This window comes from Procambarus clarkii, chromosome 59, assembly GCF_040958095.1.
Source record: "Procambarus clarkii isolate CNS0578487 chromosome 59, FALCON_Pclarkii_2.0, whole genome shotgun sequence".
NCBI classification, from domain to species: domain Eukaryota; kingdom Metazoa; phylum Arthropoda; class Malacostraca; order Decapoda; family Cambaridae; genus Procambarus; species Procambarus clarkii.
Genome location: NC_091208.1, coordinates 24108896 through 24125002, shown reverse-complemented (window position 1 = coordinate 24125002; position 16107 = coordinate 24108896). Strand labels below are relative to the sequence as shown.

The following is a 16107-nucleotide window of genomic DNA, read 5'->3' as shown; positions in this document are numbered from 1 at the left end:
AAATAGGATAACGACAGCAGCGTACTCTACACTGGCAAAAGTTAGAACATCATTCAGAAACCTAAGTAAGGAGGCATTTAGGGCGCTTTACACTGCCTACGTGTATGCCGCCTCATCATGGAGTCCCCATCTGAAGAAGCATATAATGAAACTGGAAAAGGTTCAGAGGTTTGCAACGAGACTCGTCCCAGAGCTACGAGGGATGGGGTATGAGGAGCGCCTGAGGGAACTGTGACTTACGACACTAGAAAGAAGAAGGGAGAGGGGGGGACATGATAGGAACGTATAAAATACTCAGAGGGATTGACAGAGTGGACATAGACGAAATGTTCACACGGAATAGTAACAGAACGAGGGGACATGGATGGAAGCTTGAAACTCAGATGAGTCACAGAGATGTTAGGAAGTTTTCTTTTAGCGTGAGAGTAGTGGGAAAATGGAATGCACTTCAGGAACAGGTTGTGGAAGCAAATACTATTCATAATTTTAAAACCAGGTATGATAGGGAAATGGGACAGGAGTCATTGCTGTAAACAACTGATGCTCGAAAGGCGGGATCCAAGAGTCAATGCTCGATCCTGCAGACACACCTAGGTGAGTACAACTAGGTGAGTATACACACACACACACACACACACACACACACACGGAGGTGAAGCTGGTGGAGGCAGAAGTCACACTGCAGCAAGCTCCTGGAAATATCGAATTACCTAAGTATTGGGAGCAGGTTGAGGGCTACAGTGGTGTCCCAGGTTACATAAAGGTTCAGGGAAGAGTAAAAGCAAATAAAATACAATAAACAAGTAAAACTGAGTGAAAATAGCCGAGTGGAAAAGTTTGTTTTGGTCTAGAACAAAATCAAAGATGGCCGCCGCCACCACCCCCACTGAGAAGGTAGACACACCATCAGATGATGGTTTCAAAGGATTCTCAACACAAGATATAAGGAAAGGAGGTGTTCTTGGCAGGTTAGAGATAATTGAGGACATGCAAAAGAAGTATGAAGAAAAAGTGCTTAAATTAGAAGAGGACAATGGAGCTCTTTGGAGTGAGCTTTGCACTCTAAAAGGGAGTATGCTTCAACAAGGTAAGATTATTACTGCATTAACAGACAAGGTAACAAATCAGGAGGAGCAAATCAAGGAACTAGTGAAAGAAAATGAGGCATGGAAAGTGAAGTGTGGTGACTTTGAAGAAATAAACAAGAAGATAGACTCATATGGTGAACAACTCCAAGCAAGCCTAAGGGCTAACATAGAGTTAGGTAAGGATCTCCAACTGGAAACTTCACTGACAACTCACATAGAGGAGGTGAATAAAGAACTAGAAAAGTATAAAGAAGAAATAAAAGCGACATATGCTGAAGTTGTAAAAGAGAAAGAGACTATCAAAGAAGTGTGTTCGGAAGTCAAAACTAGAAATGACCAACAAGAAGCAGAAATTAGCCAAGCAATTAGGAAAGAACTGGTTACCAACAGTAAACTGGTACAAAACACTGCAGATAGAACTAAGTCCATAATCATTTTTGGATGTTTAGAGAAGGAAATTTCATCTAGGGTGGACCGAGCGGCAGAAGAGATGAAAATCATAGAGAAAATAGTAGGTTTAGGAGAAGGCTCAAAGGAAAATGTCAGTGATTTTAGAAGAATAGGAAAATATGAGAAAGAAAAGAACCGCCCCTTAAGGGTGACGTTTAATGGTGTGAAAAACATGATGGAAGTGCTAAGAAATGCCAGGAAACTGCAGAGTGATGAGGTTGGCAAATTTTGGTCAATAAGACAAGACCTCTCCAAGGAAGACAGAGAAAAGCTGAAAATGAACTTAATTGAGGCAAAACGTCTAAATGGGGATAGAAATGAAGAAGACAGAAATTCTTTTTTTTACAAAGTGACAGGGACTGGAAAGCTTGTGAAATGGTACATAAAAACAAAGCAACAAGATCAGTAGTGGAAGGGGGAGTAAAGAGCAAAGGAAAAGGGAACATGTTCCTGAAAATTGTATATACCAACATAGATGGAGTGAGGTCAAAAACTTTGGAGTTGCAAGATATAATCCAGCTTAGGGTCCCAGATATTGTTGCATTATCAGAAACGAAACTTGAAGGAAATATAATAAATGAAGTCATATTCCCAAGAGGCTACTTAGTTTGGAGACGTGACAGGAAAACTAGGAAGGGAGGAGGAGTGGCTGTACTGGTGAAAAAACACCTGAAGGTAAAAGAGTTAATATTTGAAAACCCTCGAGATATTGACATAATGGCATTGCAGGTCTGGAATCAGGATGATAACCTGATAATTGTAAATACATACAGCCCACCAGCAAGCAACACGTGGACAAAGGAAGAACTGGATGACAAACGAGAGGGCCTCATAATGGTCATGAGAGATATTATTGTACAAGCAGAAAAAGATAAATCACGACTGTTGATACTGGGGGACTTCAACTTTAGAGCAATAGACTGGGAGGCCTATGAAGCAAGAACGGAGGACTTTTGGACATGCAGATTTGTGAACCTCATTCTGGAGACATTCTTGTATCAACACATAAAGCAAGCCACAAGAATGAGGGAAGGAGATGTACCGTCAGTACTGGATCTAGTATTCACCAGGAAAGAAGAAGAGATTTTTGACATCCAGTACCTTCCTCCCTTGGGAAAGAGTGATCACGTCCTGTTAGACATTAAATATGCTTTAAGATATCATCTAGAAGAAAATGGGGACATTGAAACAGTTGATAAACTCGATTTAAAGAGAGGCAACTATGGGGAACTTCGAAATTTTTTTAATGAGTGTAATTGGACAGAATTGTTGGTAGGCAGGGAAGTAAATGAAATGTATGCCAAATTTTTAAAACTATACGAGGAAGGCACACAAACATTCATACCAAAACAGAGATGCAGGACCAGAAAACAGGATTGGTTCGACAGAAATTGTGAGAGGGCAAGAGACCAAAAGACACAAAAATGGAATCAGTATAGGAAGAGGCCAAACCCCCAAACATACCAGCGATACAAAGATGCGAGAAACAAATACACAGCAGTAAGGAGAGAGGCAGAAAGAAATTTTGAAAAAGGGATAGCAGATAAATGTAAAACAGAACCGGGCCTATTCTACAAATTCATAAACAACAAATTGCAGGTAAAGGATAATATCCAGAGGTTGAAAATGGGAAACAGATTCACGGAAAATGAAAAGGAAATGTGTGAAACATTAAATGAAAAGTTCCAAAGTGTGTTTGTACAAAATGAAATCTTCAGAGAACCAGACACAATAAGAATTCCAGAGAACAACATAGAGCGGATAGAGGTGTCTAGAGATGAAGTGGAAAATATGCTAAAGGAGCTCGGGAGGAACAAAGCAGCTGGCCCAGATGGCGTTTCACCATGGGTTCTGAGAGAATGTGCATCTGAGCTCAGCATTCCACTTCACCTGATCTTTCAGGCATCCCTGTGTACAGGAATCGTAGCAGACGAGTGGAAACAGGCTAACATAGTTCCAATCTACAAAAGTGGCAGCAGGGAAGACCCCCTCAATTATAGACCTGTATCATTGACAAGTGTAATAGTGAAAGTATTGGAAAAGCTAATCAAAACTAAATGGGTAGAACACCTGGAGAGAAATGATATAATATCAGACAGACAGTATGGTTTTCGATCAGGAAGATCCTGTGTATCGAATTTACTCAGTTTCTATGATCGGGCCACAGAGATATTACAGGAAAGAGATGGCTGGGTTGACTGCATCTATCTGGACCTAAAAAAGGCTTTCGACAGAGTTCCACATAAGAGGTTGTTCTGGAAACTGGAAAATATTGGAGGGGTGACAGGTAAGCTTCTATCATGGATGAAAAATTTTCTGACTGATAGAAAAATGAGGGCAGTAATCAGAGGCAATGTATCGGAATGGAGAAATGTCACAAGTGGAGTACCACAGGGTTCAGTTCTTGCACCAGTGATGTTTATTGTGTACATAAATGATCTACCAGTTGGTATACAGAATTATATGAACATGTTTGCTGATGATGCTAAGATAATAGGAAGGATAAGAAATTTAGATGATTGTCATGCCCTTCAAGAAGACCTGGACAAAATAAGTATATGGAGCACCACCTGGCAAATGGAATTTAATGTTAATAAATGTCATGTTATGGAATGTGGAATAGGAGAACATAGACCCCATACAACCTATATATTATGTGAGAAATCTTTAAAGAATTCTGATAAAGAAAAAGATCTAGGGGTGGTTCTAGATAGAAAACTATCACCTGAGGACCACATAAAGAATATTGTGCAAGGAGCCTATGCGATGCTTTCTAACTTCAGAATTGCATTTAAATACATGGATGGCGATATACTAAAGAAATTGTTCATGACTTTTGTTAGGCCAAAGCTAGAATATGCAGTTGTTGTGTGGTGCCCATATCTTAAGAAGCACATCAACAAGCTGGAAAAGGTGCAAAGACATGCTACGAAGTGGCTCCCAGAACTGAAGGGCAAGAGCTACGAGGAGAGGTTGGAAGCATTAAACATGCCAAAACTAGAAGACAGAAGAAAAAGAGGTGATATGATCACTACGTACAAAATAGTAACAGGAATTGATAAAATCGACAGGGAAGGATTCCTGAGACCTGGCACTTCAAGAACAAGAGGTCATAGACTTAAACTAGCTAAACACAGATGCCGAAGAAATATAAGAAAATTCACCTTCGCAAATAGAGTGGTAGACGGTTGGAACAAGTTAAGTGAGAAGGTGGTGGAGGCCAAGACCGTCAGTAGTTTCAAAGCGTTATATGACAAAGAGTGCTGGGAAGACGGGACACCACGAGCGTAGCTCTCATCCTGTAACTACACTTAGGTAATTACACTTAGGTAATTACACACACACACACACACACACACACAGTACACAGTACAAGCCGAGTTAAGGCGAAACCACGAATGGCTCATTAAATCAGCTATGTTTCATTGGATCTGTAATATGCTTGTCTCAAAGATTAAGCCATGCATGTGTAAGTACACACACACACACACGTGGAGTACCACAGGGTTCAGTTCTTGCACCAGTGATGTTTATTGTGTACATAAATGATCTACCAGTTGGTATACAGAATTATATGAACATGTTTGCTGATGATGCTAAGATAATAGGAAGGATAAGAAACTTAGATGATTGTCATGCCCTTCGAGATGACCTGGACAAAATAAGTATATGGAGCACCACTTGGCAAATGGAATTTAATAATAAATGCCATGTTATGGAATGTGGAATAGGAGAACAGAGACCTCACACAACCTATATATTATGTGAGAAATCTTTAAAGAATTCTGATAAAGAAAGATCTAGGGGTGGTTCTAGATAGAAAACTATCACCTGAGAACCACATAAAGAATATTGCGCGAGGAGTGTATGCTACGCTTTCTAACTTCAGAATTGCTTTTAACCCTTACACTGCTCAGGGGTCCTGGGGACATTTACACCCCTATGCGCAAGAAAAAAAAAAATTCAAAATTTTTTTTACGTCTTCTAAACATGTTAATTTCTGTCCCCTGAGCACGCAAAAAATAAAAAAAAAATCGTAGGCGACATATTTTGGGCGCAATTGACCAAGGAAGTCTGACAAAAAGTGGGCGTTGACAAAGCGGTCGTCAGACCCGGTCAGCGTCACCCGCGCTGACAGATGGGAGTTGCCACAAAGATATTACAGTATTACCTAATTGTTTCAATGTCTCCGATTGATTTTTTCTTAGTTTTTTTGCAGTAATATTATTCAATAGTGTGTATTGTAATATATTTATATAATACAAGTGGTGAATAATCGCTATATTCAAAAGTATGATGTGCATATTAGTGATTCAATTATTATGTTCATAAAACTATATACAAATAGTTTTGCTGCTATTACACTCTATACACAGGTTATATATAAGTATCTGCATGTTTTGGTCACCATAACGAATCACCAAGTTGGTATTGAGAGTCGAAAAGCAACGAGGAGTTACCGCCACACACCAGCCAGCCTCTCGCTGCCACTCCCTCAACACACGCACTAAACTTTCTTCCCCAATAATACCATTTGTGGTGTTATTACACTATATACAGACATTATATATAATTATGTATATATTTTGTTCACCACAACTGTACAGCTAAGCTGATATAGTTAGTTCAGGCACTAAGAGTCGTCGCTATACACAGATGGCGGCTGGCGGCTCCCTCACTCTTTCAAGGTCACACGCACTAAACTTTCTACCCCAACAATACTGTTTGCAGTGTTATTACCCTATATACACATATTATATATAAATATCTACAAGTTTTATGCACCGTAACTGTACACCTAAGCTTGTAGTGCGCCCAAAGAGCATAGTGGCCACCCTCTAAACAGCTAGACAAATCGTGCAGACGACGTCACCTCAATCACCCTTATGGCTCCTCCCAGCATAATCCTTTTGCTGTTATTACACTAATACACACATTATATATAAGTATCTACATTTGTGTTCACCATAGAGAACCACTGACCTGGTATGGTGAATGCAAACAATAACAGGTAGCCACACAGTCGGTAAACGATGCTGTCTCCCTCCATCTCTCAGCATCACTCCTCCCACAGCGCTAATTATTACAACAATCCTGCTATTATCACAACCCTGGTTATTTATATCACAGTCATGGGTCATCTGTAATATTGTCATCGCTAAATAATAACAATTATATATTTATTTTGACATTTTTCGGCGATCATGTGGTCACAAGCTGAACAGCAATGCTGTTCGCTCATGCTGCGTGCGCCGGCCTTGGTTACTCCAACAGTACTGTGCCTCTCACACCTGAGAATATTGCCCACGATTTTTTTTTAAAATGGCATCTGTTTACAAGAGCCCTGAGGAAGCTACTGTGAACCCCGTGTAGCCACAGGCCATTTGAATCAGGCCTGGCACCCTATGGCGTATATATACGCTATGCGCACCATGGGACATGTTACTTAGGGCGTATATATACGCCATGCGCAGTTTAAGGGTTAAATACATGGATGGCGATATACTAAAGAAATTGTTCACGACTTTTGTTAGGCCAAAGCTAGAATATGTAGCAGTGGTGTGGTGCCCATATCTTAAGAAGCACAGCAACAAACTGGAAAAGGTGCAAAGACATGCTACTAAGTGGCTCCCAGATCTGAAGGGCAAGAGCTACAAGGAGAGGTTAGAGGCATTAAATATGCCAAAACTAGAAGACAGAAGAAAAAGAGGCGATATGATCACTACATACAAAATAGTAACCGGAATTGATAAAATCGATAGGGAAGATTTCCCGAGACCTGGAACTTTAAGAACAAGAGGTCATAGATTTAAACTAGCTAAACACAGATGCTGAAGAAATATAAGAAAATTCACTTTCGCAAGCAGAACAAGTTAGGTGAGAAGGTGGTGGAGGCCAAGACTGTCAGTAGTTTCAAAGCGTTATATGACAAAGAGTGCTGGGAAGACGGGACACCACGAGCGTAGCTCTCATCCTGTAACTACACTTAGGTAATTACACACACACACTACCTGTAGTTACAGGATGAGAGCTACGGTTGTGGTGTCCCATCTTCCCAGTGCTCTTTTGTCATATAATGCTTGCAACTACTGATGGTTTGGGCGTCCACCACCTTCTCACTTAGCTTGTTCCAACCGTCTACCACTCTGTTGGCAAAATAAAACTTTCTAATGTTTTCTCAGCACCTCTGTCCTTATCTTGAAATTGTGTCTCCTTGTTCGTGATGTTACTGATTTCAGGTATTCCTCCTTGTCAAATTGGTCAATTCCAGTTAGAATTATCCAGTATGTGGTGATCATATCACTTCTTTTTCTTCTATCTTCTAGTTTACACATGTTTAATGTCTGTAATCTCTCCTCGTAGCTCTTATTTTTTTCAGTTACTTAAGCCATTTTGAAGCATGCTGCTGCACCTTTTTCAGTTTCTTTATGTGCTTCTTGAGATTTGGCCACCATACAACTGCTGCATATTCCAGTTTTGGACTCACAAAAATCTTCAGTATTTCACCATCCATATAACTTAAGGGAAGTCTGAAGTTGGAAAGCGACACATATGCTCCTCTCACAATGTTCTTTGTGTTCCTCTGGTGACGGCTTACTATCCAAAACACCCCCAGGTCTTGTTCTTTATTAGAGTTCTGTAATTCCATTCCATATAATTTGTAAGTTGTGTGTGGTCTATTTTCTCCAAACCCACATTTCATAACACACCATTTATTCACATTGAATTCGATCTGCCACTTTACGCTCCAAGCACTTTATTTATCTAGATCAATTTGAAGGGCATTATAATCGTCTGCACTTCCTATTTTCCCAGTATCTTAGCATCATCATCTGCAAACATGTTCAAATAATTCTGTATCCCTTCTGATAGATTGTCTACATAGACGATGAACTTTACTGGTGAAAGACTTAAGCCCTGTGATACCCTGATAGTAACACACCTCCTGTCAGATATATTGTTTCTGATTACTGCCCTCATATGTCTGTCAGTTAGAAAGTTTTCATCCATGTCAGAAGTCTCCCTGTCACTCCTACAACATGTTCCAGATTCCAGAACAGCCTCTTGTGTGGGACTCTGTCAAAAGCCTTTTTTAGGTCCAGATAGACACAGTCAACCCAACCAACTCTTTCCTGTATTATCTCTGTGACTATTATAAAAACTAAGTAGATTTGTAACACAGGATCATCTTGTTCGAAAACCATACTATTTGTTCGTTATTAGGTCATTACTCTCTAGGTGTTCAACCCATTTGGCTTTAACTATTGTTTCTAGTGTTTTGACTACCACACTTGTTAACACTTTCGCGCTCTCCGCAAAGGTCACTCAGCCAACCGAATGTGCGCGCTGTGTTTTTATCGCTTAAGCGTAAAAACAAAAATGTGTATACTCTTTTTACTCTTCTGACCTTAGTTCTCATGCTACGTATTTCATTTTGGTACCAACGTGTTCGCAATAAAATTCTCTAGAAGAACATTAGTAAAATAAGTCACGAAACATATAGGGATACCAGCACCAAATAAATAACTACGTAGATGACTCGCCGTGAGCGCCCATCAGCAACAAAATGTTTTTACTCTTGGGAGTGTAATCACCTCCACACTTGTTCTACAGCGTTAATTTTGGTATCAATGGACTCGCAATGAAATTCCCAACACGGTGATATGAATATAAGCGTAGAATAATGATGCAGCCCGCCCGCAAGAGTGTGGGAAGTGGTGAAATTGTTACCCGGTATCGGTGACGGGACGACGCACGGCGCTTTGAAAGTTTATACTTATTTCACTCTCATGACATTAATTTTCTATGTACGTCATTCATTTTTATGTCAATGTGTTCGCAATAGAATGTTCTATGTGCCCATAGGTAAAAAATATCAACAAAGCGTAAGTTAGAATAGCGACAAATATAAAACAACGCTGGAACATATCAGTGAGCGTCAAACACACACGAAATATTTTTACTTTTGTTATGTTTGTCAAGATTATACTTGTTGCACACAGTTATTTTTGGTTGTATATTGATCGGAATAAAATTCCCTAAACAGACATATGCATATAATACATGATATGGGGGAAGAATTACCAGTATAAACGGCTAAAGTCACCCACCTGCAACCCGTTTGGGACAAAATACCATTTGATCGAAGTTATCCACACCTTTCATGAACTTATTGTACCATGCAGCCTAGTGGTGAGAAAGAGAGCCTCATAGCGCGCAGTTTGAAACAAACCCAAAGTAAATCGGATAAAAATTGAATTTTATACAAATATTTTAAAAGTAGACATAACTTTATGTCCACTATGCGTTTACGTTAGACGAAACCGAACGCGCCGGCGCGTCCAGATAGCGCGAAAGTGTTAATGATAAGGGTCTATAATTTAGAGGTTTCTCTCAACTACCATTTTTATAGATTGGTACTATGTTTGCTTTTATCCATATATCTGCTAAGATTCCTGTGCACAAGAATGTCTGTAATATGAATTGGAGTGGAATGCTCAGCTCAGTTGCACATTCTTGCATCATCCAAGTTGAGACTCCACCAGGTCCAACTGCTATATTTCTTCCTAGCACCTTTAGTAATTTTTCCACTTCGTCTTGAGATACCTCTATGTATACTATGGCTTGCTCTGGAATTGGTATTTGGTCTGGCTCTATGACATCCTTATTTTATACAAGTACACTTTGGAACTGTTCATTTAGCATTTCACACATTTCTGTTTTAATTCTCAGAAGTTCTGTTCCCTGTCTCACTCTCTAGATTTTATCCTTTACATGCTGCTTGCTTTTAATGAATTTATAGAAAAGGCCTGGATCAGTTTTACATTTCTCTATTATACCTTTCTCAAAGTTTCTTTCTGCCTCTCTCCTCACTGTTGGGTAATTGTTTCTTGGTTGCTAGAATGTTTTGGTATGCTTGCTGGTATGTTTATGGGTTAGGCCTCTTCTGATATTGAACCCATCTCTCTTTCTATATTTCTATATCTCTATATCTCAATTTCTGTTGAAACAATCCTATTTTCTGGTCCTGCATCTCTGTTTTGGTATGAATGTTTGTGTGCCTTCATCGTATATTTTGCAAAATTTGTCATGCATCTCATTTACTTCCTTGCCTAGTAACAAGTCTGTCCAATTAAACTCGTTACTTTTTTTAAATTCCCCTGTAATATCCTCTCTTGAAATCAAGTTTATCAACTGTTGTAATGTTCCCATTTATTCCAAATTATATCACAAAGCATATTTAATGTACAACAGGACATATTCACTTTTTTCAAGGGAGGAACGTACTGGATGACAAATATCTCTTCTTTCCTGGTGAATATTAGATCCAGTACTGACGGAACATCCCTTTTCCCTCATTCTTATTGCCTTCTTGACGTATTCACCTAGTCATGCATGCGGTGGTTGAGCTCTGCTCTTTCGGCCCGCCTCTCAACTGTCAATCAATCAACTGTTACTATTATTTTTGTTTCCCCACACACACACTCTTCCAGGAAGCAGCCCATAACAGTTATCTAACTCCCAAGTACTTATTTACTGCTAGGTAACAGGTGCATCAGGATGAAAGAAACTCTGCCCATTTTGTTTCTGCCATCACCGGGGATCTAACTCGGACCCTAGGATTACGAGTCCAGAGTGCCTGTCCACTCAGCTAATCAGGCCCTCACGTGTTGATACATGTACGTCTCTAGAATGAGGTTTATAAATCTGCTTGTCCAAATGTCCTCTGTTCTTGCTTCGTAGGCCTCCCAGTCTATTGCTTTAAAGTTGAAGTCCTCCAGTACCAAGAATCATGATTTATCTTAATCTGATTTTACTATAATCTCTCTCATGATCATTATGAGGGCTTTCTCATTTGTCATCCAATTCCTCCTTTGTCCATGTGTTGCTTGCTGGTGGACTGTAGGCATTTATGATTATCAGTTTATCATCCTGATAACAGACCTGCAATGCCATTATGTCAACTTTGAGGTTTTTCATTTATTGACTCTCTTACCTTCAGGTGTTCTTTCACAAGCACAGCCACTTCTCCCTCTTCCTAGTTTTCCTGCCATCTCCAAACTGAGTAGCCCCGTGGGAATACGACCTCATTTAAAATACTTTCTTCAAGTTTCGTCTCTGTTAGTGCGACAATATCTGGGACCTTAAGGTGTATTATATCTTTCAGCTCCTATATTTTTTATCTCACTATGTTGGTATATACAATTTTTGGAGCATGTTCCCTTTCCTTGTGTCCTTTACTCCCCTTTCCTCTAATGATTTTGTTGCTTTGTTTTTACGTACCATTTGACTAGCTTTCCAGTCCTCAACACATTGTAGAAAAAAACAGCATTGAAAGTAATGAAATGCCATTTTCTGGGCGAGACCCAGAGACGCCCCGGAGCTATACTGGGCTGATGTGTATATATTAGACCATAGCAACAGTCAATCGATTGATTTCTAGGCCAACCAGGGATCACGAGCAACAACCTGGCCCCCTCAGAGAGGGGCACGAGGAGAGCAAATGAAAAAAACAACCACCAGAACCAAAAGAACAGCAACCCCTGCACTGGAGGAGAGCATGAAGCTCCCCGACCCGACCCCCAGGAGGCAAATGCCAACAAGAAAAGAGCTTTAGAAAAATAGTCAGGAACCGAAATGGTCACCACAAACCGATGAGAAGAGAGAAGAGAGAGCACCGGTCCAACGACCAGGACGGCTCAAGTTACGCATGAGCAGGCCGGAGGTGAAACAACGCCCGAGAAAACTTGCGGAATGGAGAAGTGGCATCCACCCCGAACATAAGCTGTAGCGGCTCCACCAGTGCCACACGAAGTGTCGAAAAGACTGCCAGGAAACTCCATACTGCTGCCGAGACAAAACATGCAGGTGGGACACCATCAACAAAGCCACCTGATTACCATACAAGTGGCGATAAGCCCTCAAAATAAACCCAGACACGAAGATCGGAGGAGAAGATCGAACTAGCCATGTACCAGACCAGACAGACCTGCTGAAAGAGGCGGAGCTGTGGCAAGACCCTCGGGTTCGGACACTAGAGCAAGCCGCATATTAAACCAAAGTTAGGCCGGCCACTAGGGAAGCCAATAGGAGTACTCTCCCCCTGGCCCCTGTTAAGTCCCCAAGTGAGCCAGGACCTGGAGCAACAAATGAACTGGGGAAAGAGGTACAGGTAACCCCACCTCGACAAGTCCAGTCGAAAGTTATCGACCCCCCCACAGCCTTGCAGACAGGGAAGGGTGCTGCATACAACGGAAGATGCCTTGACCAGGGAGACGCGAAGAGGTCTACCTGCGGGCACCTGAACATCTGACAGAGCCAATGGAACGAGTCGGCGTCGACCATTCAGTCCATGGACAGGGTAATGAACCAAGACAGGCTGACCACCGGGACATTGGACACTCCCTGGATATGAACCGCCAGGAGAGCCAAACCCCGAGAACTTAGCAGAAGAGTCATTCAAAGCACCCAGCCCCAAAGAGCCAAGGACCGCATCGAAGCCCCACGGTTCAGACAATGAACCACTGTGGAGCAGTCCGAATGGAGCTGGATCGTCGATCCACGAGCGAAGCGAACGCCCTGAAGCAAATGCCACACTGTTGCAAACTCCCACACCATGCTGCGAGTCCTACGGAAGGACAGACCCCACCAACCCTGGCCAGCCTGGTGAGCACTGGTCACAAACTCCCAGCTGAGAGACAGCGCATCCGTGTACACATTGGGCGATGGCTTGGGTAGGTGCCACAGCACTGAACTCTGAAAAACCCGAAGTGGAAGCCGCCAACACAGCAGTCAATGCAAGGCCCCTGGATTTCGAACCCAGCGATCGCGAGAGTGGCGGAAGGGACGACCCTAAAGAAACCAGAACAGCCACCGAAGCCAGATCCGACCTGACGGGGAGACCAGCACGGTGAAGTTCAGACTCCTGCACAGCTGCTCGAACAACTGATGAGTGACCCAGGTGGCCCCCAAAAACAGTTGAAGGCGGGACTGCAGCCGCAGCAACAAAGCGGGAGGGAGACAAGTAAGCACTCCAAAAGTCAAGCAATGCTCAAGGAGCTAAATAAGAACAAGGCAGTTGGTCCAGATGGAGTTTCACCATGGGTTCTGAGAGAATGTGCACCTGAGCTCAGCATTCCTCTTCAACTGATTTTTCAGGCATCCCTGTTTACAGGAGTTGTAGCTGATGTGTGGAAAAAGGCTAACATAGTTCCAATCTACAAAAGTGGAAGCAGGGAAGACCCCCTTAATTATAGACCGGTATCATTGACAAGTGTAATAGTCAAAATATTGGAAAAAATAATTAAAACTAAATGGGTAGAACACCTGGAGAGAAATGATATAATATCAGACAGACAGTATGGTTTTTGATCTGGAAGATCCTGTGTATTGAATTTACTCAGTTTCTATGATCGAGCAACAGAGATATTACAGGAAAGAGATGGTTGGGTTGACTGCATCTATCTGGACCTAAAAAAGGCTTTTGACAGAGTTCCACATAAGAGGTTGTTCTGGAAACTGGAAAATATTGGAGGGGTGACAGGTACGCTTCTAACATGGATGAAAAATTTTCTGACTGATAGAAAAATGAGGGCAGTGATCAGAGGCAATGTATCGGACTGGAGAAATGTCACAAGTGGAGTACCACAGGGTTCATTTCTTGCACCAGTGATGTTTATTGTCTACATAAATGATCAACCAGTTGGTATACAGAATTATATGAACATGTTTGCTGATGATGCTAAGATAATAGGAAGGATAAGAAACTTAGATGATTGTCATGCCCTTCAAGATGACCTGGACAAAATAAGTATATAGAGCACCACTTGGCAAATGGAATTTAATGTTAATAAATGCCATGTTATGGAATGTGGAATAGGAGAACATAGACCCCACACAACCTATATATTATGTGAGAAATCTTTAAAGAATTCTGATAAAGAAAGAGATCTAGGGGTGGTAGAAAACTATCACCTGGGGACCACATAAAGAATATTGTGCAAGGAGCCTATGCCACACTTTCTAACTTCAGAATTGCTTTTAAATACATGGATGGCGATATACTGAAGAAATTGTTCATGACTTTTGTTAGGCCAAAGCTAGAATATGCAGCAGTTGTGTGGTGCCCATATCTTAAGAAGCACATCAACAAACTGGAAAAGGTGCAAAGACATGCTACTAAGTGGCTCCCAGAACTGAAGGGCAAGAGCTACGAAGAGAGGTTAGAGGCATTAAATATGCCAAAACTGGAAGACAGAAGAAAAAGAGGCGATATGATCACTACATACAAAATAATAACAGGAATTGATAAAATCGATAGGGAAGATTTCCTGAGACCTGGAACTTTAAGAACAAGAGGTCATAGATATAAACTAGCTAAACACAGATGCCGAAGAAATATAAGAAAATTCACTTTCGCAAACAGAGTGGTAGACAGTTGGAACAAGTTAGGTGAGAAGGTGGTGGAGGCCAAGACCGTCAGTAGTTTCAAAGCGTTATATGACAAAGAGTGCTGGGAAGACGGGACACCACGAGCATAGCTCTCATCCTGTAACTACACTTAGGTAATTACTTCAAGATCCAGCCAAGTCTGAACCTGAGATGGAACCATATGGGACTTCCTCCAGTTCACCAAAAATCCGAACCTGGCGAGCTGAGAAAGAACCAAATCCCTGGTGAGCAAACACGCAGACTGGCTGGATGCCCAGACCAGCCAGCCGTCGAGGTAAGCTAGAACCCAAACCCCTTACAGAGGCAAACGGGTCACCACGACCTGGGTAAGGAGTGTGAACACGCGAAGTGCCCGATTCAAGGGGAATGAAGGCAATGAAAGTGGTAAGCATGTCACCCCACAACAAAACCAAGCCAGTCACTAAACCCCGGATGAATCGGGAGTGGTCTTCCGAAAGGAGGGGCAAAAGACCCAGGGGGGGGGGGTCTTTTGCCTCAGACCAGATGCTGACGGCTTTGCAGGAGGTGCCAGCCCCGAATCTGGCACTACTGGCTTACGACAACCGAAAGAACCCCTGAGCCCTGGCATGACCCTTCCGGGCATTAAAAGTCTCCTGCCCTGACTATCATGGAGTCCCCAGAGAACCAACAAGTCTGACATAGGCCGGCAACTAGATGAAGTCGCCTGTAGAAAATCCATCACCGCAGACTCTGAAAACAGCAATGGACAAAAAGGGGATGAAAATCCAAGAGGTAGGGCTCAAGAGGATTCCAAAGAGTTGAGACACTGCTTCCTTAAGAATTGGCCCAAATAACTTTCAACAAGGCGGCCGACGCCCGAGCCGCCGAGGCAACTGCACCGGACGCAGTCCCGGAACCCAGCTGTTCTACATCCTCCTAAAGCCAATCCGAAGACAGTTCCAGCAGAGAAAAGAAGTTTTCTTGAAACGCCGCTTTTGTGTTTTCTTGGATTTAACCTTACCACTGGCTTTCTTTGGAATCATGGCGATATATATAATAATAACTTATGTTCAAATACCCAAAAATTCGAAAACACTGAAATTCTTTATAAAAAATTCAAGCGCGATTGTCACTAGGCAGGAAGCACTGGTAAACT

The 16107-nt window shown here is 41.8% G+C and overlaps 1 protein-coding gene across 3 annotated transcripts in view; it reads right to left on the bottom strand.

Moving 5' to 3' along the window:
* The window catches only part of Sry-alpha (Serendipity alpha), a 119064-nt gene that overhangs the window by 36218 nt on the left and 66739 nt on the right, over positions 1-16107 (bottom strand). The window lies entirely within an intron of this gene.